This window comes from Cupressus sempervirens, chromosome 11 (genome assembly GCF_028749045.1).
Source record: "Cupressus sempervirens isolate cs-2001-9-10 chromosome 11, ASM2874904v1, whole genome shotgun sequence".
Classification (NCBI taxonomy): domain Eukaryota; kingdom Viridiplantae; phylum Streptophyta; class Pinopsida; order Cupressales; family Cupressaceae; genus Cupressus; species Cupressus sempervirens.
The window spans coordinates 449,314,935-449,322,054 of NC_143128.1; positions in this window are offsets into that span (position 1 = coordinate 449,314,935).

Genomic DNA, 7,120 nt, shown 5'->3' on the forward strand with positions numbered 1-7,120 from the left:
GAAGGAAAAATTCTAGATTGTTGAGAAAAAAGGTTTGACCAATACCCTAGTTTACCCTACTAGTTTTAAAATAGAATGGATACGGATTGTCTTGAGTAGAATTCACAATGGATGTTTTTGGTTGGAAACTGGACCAGTAAAGATTACAAAAAAGATAATACATAGGGTTATAGATTTCCTGACCCTAGATCATCCTAAGACCTTGTGCAGTGATTCCAAAGAAATCATTAAAAGAAATACAAGAGCCAAATGGAATAAGAGGGGTATGACTATTGACACTGTAACTGATCCTCTTCTAGATTTTTCTATAAGATTAATATCCCACAAATTCTATCAATCCAAAAGATTGAATAGTGTGCCATGTATAGCTATTGATGTAGCCTACAAACTAGTAAAGAAAGATCATACATATGATCTGTCAGAACTAATGTTACATCAAATAAATGAAAACCTAGGATGTAATGCCCCGCCAAGGGATCCAAAGAATTTCACTAAGTTTACCAAACATTTTTTTTTTTTAAACATAAATTATAAACCATTCACAACATTTGCGGAAGCAATAGTAACATCTAACTGATAGTAAATATAACATAACATAACAAATTACATTCTTTAAAGATCCCTTAACATTGAATTACTTCTATTTTATAACTTATTCATCTAAAATTACATCCGTAACAATGAAATAACAAGGATACATTTAATGTTCTTAGAACCATATACAAGTGTACATTTTAGATTGCTCAATCATCCACTATACATGTTACAAGATATGAAAAGCTTAAAAGAATAATCATCCATGTAAATAAAGTACATCATCATCCAATATTAATCCATGATGCAATTAAAGGTAAATGAAACCACATATTATACATGATACATCATCACAAAAGATATAGACATCCATCATAAAAGATAACCATATATCACAAACATAAATAACTAAGTGCACGGTTCCTCCCAACCGTAAATAGCATCATTAGACCATCATGGATCCTAGCCATCCCTCCGTGCGTAACATTCCAAAGCACCGAAGAGATCATCAGCTATAAACATAGTAGGAATGTCACTCCTAAAACATCCTACTAACATGCAAAGTAAAGCATAGGATACCATCATCTATCATATGCATATCATCAATATAAGAAACATACCAGTAAATACATCCATCATAAGGTACATCTTCTATCATAATGCTCCAAGAACAGAATGTAGATAAATACCAACCAATAATACTCCAGCCACAGTGTCTCAAATGGATCTCAAATGATAAGAGTGGAAAATACACTACCACCCGACCACGTGGAACCTAAATGGTCCACTCTTACCGTGCTGAGGAGATAATCTCAAGTCCCAAATAGGATATCAAAATCACAAAGCATAAATCTCTATGAGTCCAGGAATCCTAAAAGTATACTAACTCAAGGGTTCCATCACACAAAATCTGACACCTAATTCCCAGAGGCACAACAATGACATGTAGGAAACCTACTCTGCAAGTGGGAAAGTGTCATCGCATTTATCTCGTACAAGTTACCCTAGCAGTTAGCTAAACTCCACGGGTCCATACAGATCTCATGCGGCCACTAGTATCCTCTCATACTGACGAGGCATACTATGGAATGCAATGGTCGCAACCATGCGTCTCACTACTCCCATCCTAGCCTATACAAGCGCTCAAGGCATGGGCGAGAACATCCAAAAAAATTATCTTTTTAGGTTCATTTAATTCCCATTTAGTGTGTAAATGTTATCACTTATTAACCAAACTTACAATGAGTTACCCTGGCAGCCACTTAGGGCCCCGACCCCCATTGCAAGCCACTTCCCGACACTACAAGTAGATTACCTACCCTAATGATCATGGAATCATAAATCACCACAGTCCTGTATAAGCGACTGTAAAGAAAATCCAAAAGATAATCCATAAAAAGAATCATCAAATATCCGCAAATTAAGCATCAAATATCCATAATAAGAATCATCAAATCACCAAGATAAGAATCATCAAAATCTCCATGAGCAACATCCATAGAAAATCATGACCACAAAAATTCTCTATTGGCAACTGAAGGCATCACTGATAATCATAAGTATCTATTGGTTCTCAATAACCAAAATATATCATCACATCCATTGGTTCTCAACAAGCAACCAAGAATATCTCAAAATCATACAGATCAAATATCTCAAAATCATACTGATCGAAGACTCCAAAATGGTTGAGTCAAACATGTCACAACATGACATCCTCAAGAATAAACCACATTTTAGTCCCATCATGGTGACTAGAAAACAATCCAAGGATGACTGATCGATGACTCAAAAATGATTAGCTCAGGTGTCTCAAACACATACATCTCAGCTTCACACATGAAGACTGATGAACAAGTACAAACATTTCATAGAGCATACGATCACATAACCATGGTTGGGCTTATAAAGATTGAGACCAAATAAGATCAACATGCCAACACATCTCATAACCCCCGAGCCTCTGGTAACAACCTAGGACTGGTCAACACTAGTCAACCCAAAACCCAAAACAAGAAGCATATAGAATACACGATGCAAACACATGTTTTGGTTTACCAATATCTTATGGTTGAATCAAGTGTAGAGTTTCATTTCCCATTATTCAAGTGTAGAGGTTTTAGTTTCCATTTTCAAGAATACTTCAAATGTCTAAGTTTCATCATTTGACCTACAAGTCAACCCATTTGTTCCCCGATAGCATTATCCTAAGAATAACTTAAGGATAATTATTTAATCTTTAAATTGACCATCATTGATCTTTATATTAAATTGTTCTCTATTTTTAACTATGATCCATATTCTAATTGATTAACTCTTCTTTTAATGTTACTACAACTTTCGAGATAACCAAATGATCATTATTCATTTATAAAAGAACCAATTATTAATCTTTGAATAAGAAGAATTATCAATTAATTAAAACGGTCAATTTAACCAATCAATTAACATAGATATACCATCCATGACTTATCAAAATTCTAATAGTCTTCAATTAGAAACTTAATTGAGTGTTACTAAAGTTTGAGTCTTTTAATTTAATCGTTATCATCGTTGACAACCATATAATATCTAAGGTCATAATTCAAGTCATAAGACTTATCAACTTCAATATAGATAATTTACAATCTCGCTACAAGATTTATATTAATTAAATCTCCATTACATAACTTAATTATTAATTAAATCCAATTAGCTCTAGTTAATTAATTTAATTAATAATTTCACAACCAAATTATCAACCCAAAGAATATCAGTTGACTAACAATAGTTTGTACGTCAAAGTCAACTTCAATCCAATACACAAATATTAATATTTTAATAACAAGTTACTTTGGAAATCTTATCCATAATGACTACATTCATCTTTCTTAACGATTTCGTATTAATGATAATCATTTCCTAGTTAAATCTTTATCGCATTTAATTATATTGACAACTCATTAATTGATTAAAATCATTTATAATCCAAAAAACTAATGTCTTTACAAGACTTCAATCGTTAAATAATCTCTTCTGGATTAATTCTAATCAGATTATTTGAAATCTATTTAAACTATTTATTATTTATTAATAGTTTGTTAGACCCAACAAACATTAATAAATAAACTAATTACAACTATAAATAGTTGATCTAGAGAATCTTTACATAAACTTCATTAGTCAATATTTAACTAACTCTTAGTATGATTAAGGTATAACAATAAGATACCTAATAATTCGAACGTATTAACATTATCATAACCATGTTATAACGATGTTATAGTGTAGAAATGACCCATTGTCCAATATCAATAAAATTTGAATTTCTTAATTTAAAATCATCTCGTAATATAAAATTACCATCTCCAAATTATTTAATATATATTAAATGTTATTTAATATATATTAAATATATATCTCTTTCCATCAGTTCTATCTACAATCGTTCCTATGAAAATCTCTCATTAATTCTTTTAAAACATTCTTATTAGTCTTTTTAGACTAATTAAGTAGTTATTAAATTCTAACTTTATTAATATTTCCCCTTTTATAATAATTAACAATTGTTATAATCTATACTTAACATATTAACATACCAAATAGCACACATCAATAACATCTGAATATTTATTAATTAACATTATATAATTTTTAATATTATATAATAATTAATTAATAATATATAATAGCTAATATTAAAAATTTATTAACATTTAATAACAATCTAGACTAAATTACACATATAAATATATAATAATAATATATATATATATATATAACAACCCACTTATAAAATTGCAAGTATGAAATATAGCTGCGCTCATAATAACACTGACGTCCCACCTTTATGGGCCGTGCGACAGTCTGTCACCCCCTTATAAGAAGGGACGTAAGGCTATAATCGCCGTGCATAATGATTATGCGGCAGTCTTTAGGTACCCGAACCCCCCCCCCCCCCCCTCCATCCTAGCTTCTCTGCGAGGAGCAGGGCAAGTACGCCGTCGGGTAATTAAGGGAATGGGGTGCGGTGGGTATAAACCCCGCCCACCCCAAACAATTATATATATCAATTTTATCATTATAATGTTTTTGCTAAAAATGTTTCGCGATTCGCATTTGGAATGCGATTTCGGATTTTAATAGAAGATCATTCAGACAATTGCATATATATATATGTGTGTATATATATATATGTATACGTATATGTGTATATGTATATATATATATGTGTGTGTGTGTGTGTGTGTGTGTGTGTGTGTGTGTGTGTGTGTGTGTGTGTGTGTGTGTGTGTGTGTGTGTGTGTGTGTGTGTGTGTGTGTGTGTATTAGTACTACTATTTAATTATATGTATGTAGATTTGAATGTATATGGATTTTTCTAGAGGAAACATATTTATAATAAAAAGGGTTTCTAAATCTTTTAAATAAGAATTTCTCTTAAATTAATGGTCTCTAAATTACTCATAATATTCGTTCCTCAGATTTACCTATTAATTTGTCTAATAGGTTTGATCTTACAAACTCTTGTTTAATCAAATCTTTGAATCCAATACGATTCGAACCCAAACCCGAGTTAAATCTAATTTCTCTTTAATTGGATCTAGGGTTTTCTAATGTTTTCTTTGCAACCTAAATAAATATATATCTAGATTCTGATTCAAATTGCAAATTCATTCATGGAATATAATCAGACACATATAACAAACATGATGAAGACAGGAAGAGAAATGGTGCAAAGAGAATAAGCGAATATCACGAGTGCACCTGGACACTGATGCTAATCAGTCATGCTTCAGAAGTCCATAGAAAATCCCTTCTTCCTCCATCATCCGTGATCCTTCCAAGATCCAAGCCAACCGAATCCTCCAAGTGACTAGAAGTGCTAGAAGGAGCATAGTAGCATGTAGGAACATATGAGCATATGAAGAAGAATATGAGCTTGTAACTTGCAGCTTCCATTCAGCTTCTACTTCAGCTTTCCTTAAAGCTTCCATTTTTTTTTGCTTTCATTTTTTTTTGCTTGTCCAAACACACTAGGAGAGCCTCAATTTAAAGGCCTCTAAGATGCATCTAGAGTGTCTCTACAGACAACTAGAAGATAAGCATGACAACCAAGCATGGGTCTTCTCCAACCTTCTAGATAAGTCTTAAGGTTGTAGACACCATGTGCTCAAATAAAAATGCTAACTTCTAAGTGTAGACAACTTATGCATTCTTAGAGTGCAAACTTCCGTGTTGTCTACATGACAACTCTCGAGAATTTGCCAACTCCTATGTGAGCAAATAATAAAATAATACACATTAATTAATATAATAATTAATTTACTCTTTCCAAATTAATTTATTAAATCTCATGCACAAACTTTAATAATTCCACTTTTAAATCTTAATATATTTACATTTTAGTCACATGAAATTTATAATCTTTTATTAATTTAAATATATCTTCCACTTTTGAATTTCATTTTCCAAAACTTAATTGCTAAAATATTTATTAGCTTTAATAATAATATTATTTAGTCATTTATTTAAAAATGAACTCTAAATATATTATTATTAAAATAAATATTGTCACATTCCAAATTTAAACTTTTAACTTTTATCTTCAAACTTAGTTATTTTATTTAATTACTTTCCCAATTAATTAAATAAAATAAATATTAAAATATCATATTAATTTTCCATTAAATTAAACCATTAATTAAATCTTTTAATTAGGCTTAATTAATAGAAAATACATCAAAGACTCATAAGGTAAAAATACGAAAATCCATCATAGCCAAAATACATACAAAATCAATCCAAGGGTTAATATCACGAATTATGTCATCCGTCATATTCGAAGGGTACTCAACTCGGATACCTGTCCTAATTTTCCATTTAGAACAAATGGCTTAAAAGGGTTGGGATTTGGACTTGAGAATTTATCTCCCCTCTCTTATCATTGAGATAGTGTGATAGGGTACGCTCATCCTGGCAATTCAGGGAAGTCGATACCCGGTACCTGCAACCTGCATAAAAACCACGCATGTACAAGCACAATATATACTAAACTAAACAGGCAATGGTAGGAAGTGGTACATCATGTAGATCCCGACTAGCAGGTGACTACGACTCCCTTCCTTAACCACATCAGACACGCCATACAAAAACAAACACGCAAAGCAAACACGCACACCATACACATGCAAGTATGGGGTAAGTATCCATAATAAAACACATATGATAATAAATCATCTTACTAATCATCATTAATAATTGGAAGCAATGTAATAATCATCATCAACAATTGCAAACACTAAAAATAACCATCATACATACATGAAATGTAGAGTTTAAGAAATCTCATCACATAATAAACTGAATCCATAGCACAATATCTGTTAATCTCATAACAATGCTGCTAACCATCAACATAAAACTAGCTCCAAAAGGGTTCGACAATGATAACAAAATGTGAACTTAGGGGCAGGCACTACATAGGAGCAATAAGGAGATCAAAAGGTGCTCAATGCAAATTTTCTTTAGTCCTTATGTGTATATTCTTTTATGTTATGGAAGAGTTTCTTTCTATCAAAAAGGTGAATTGGAACCCAAACAAAACT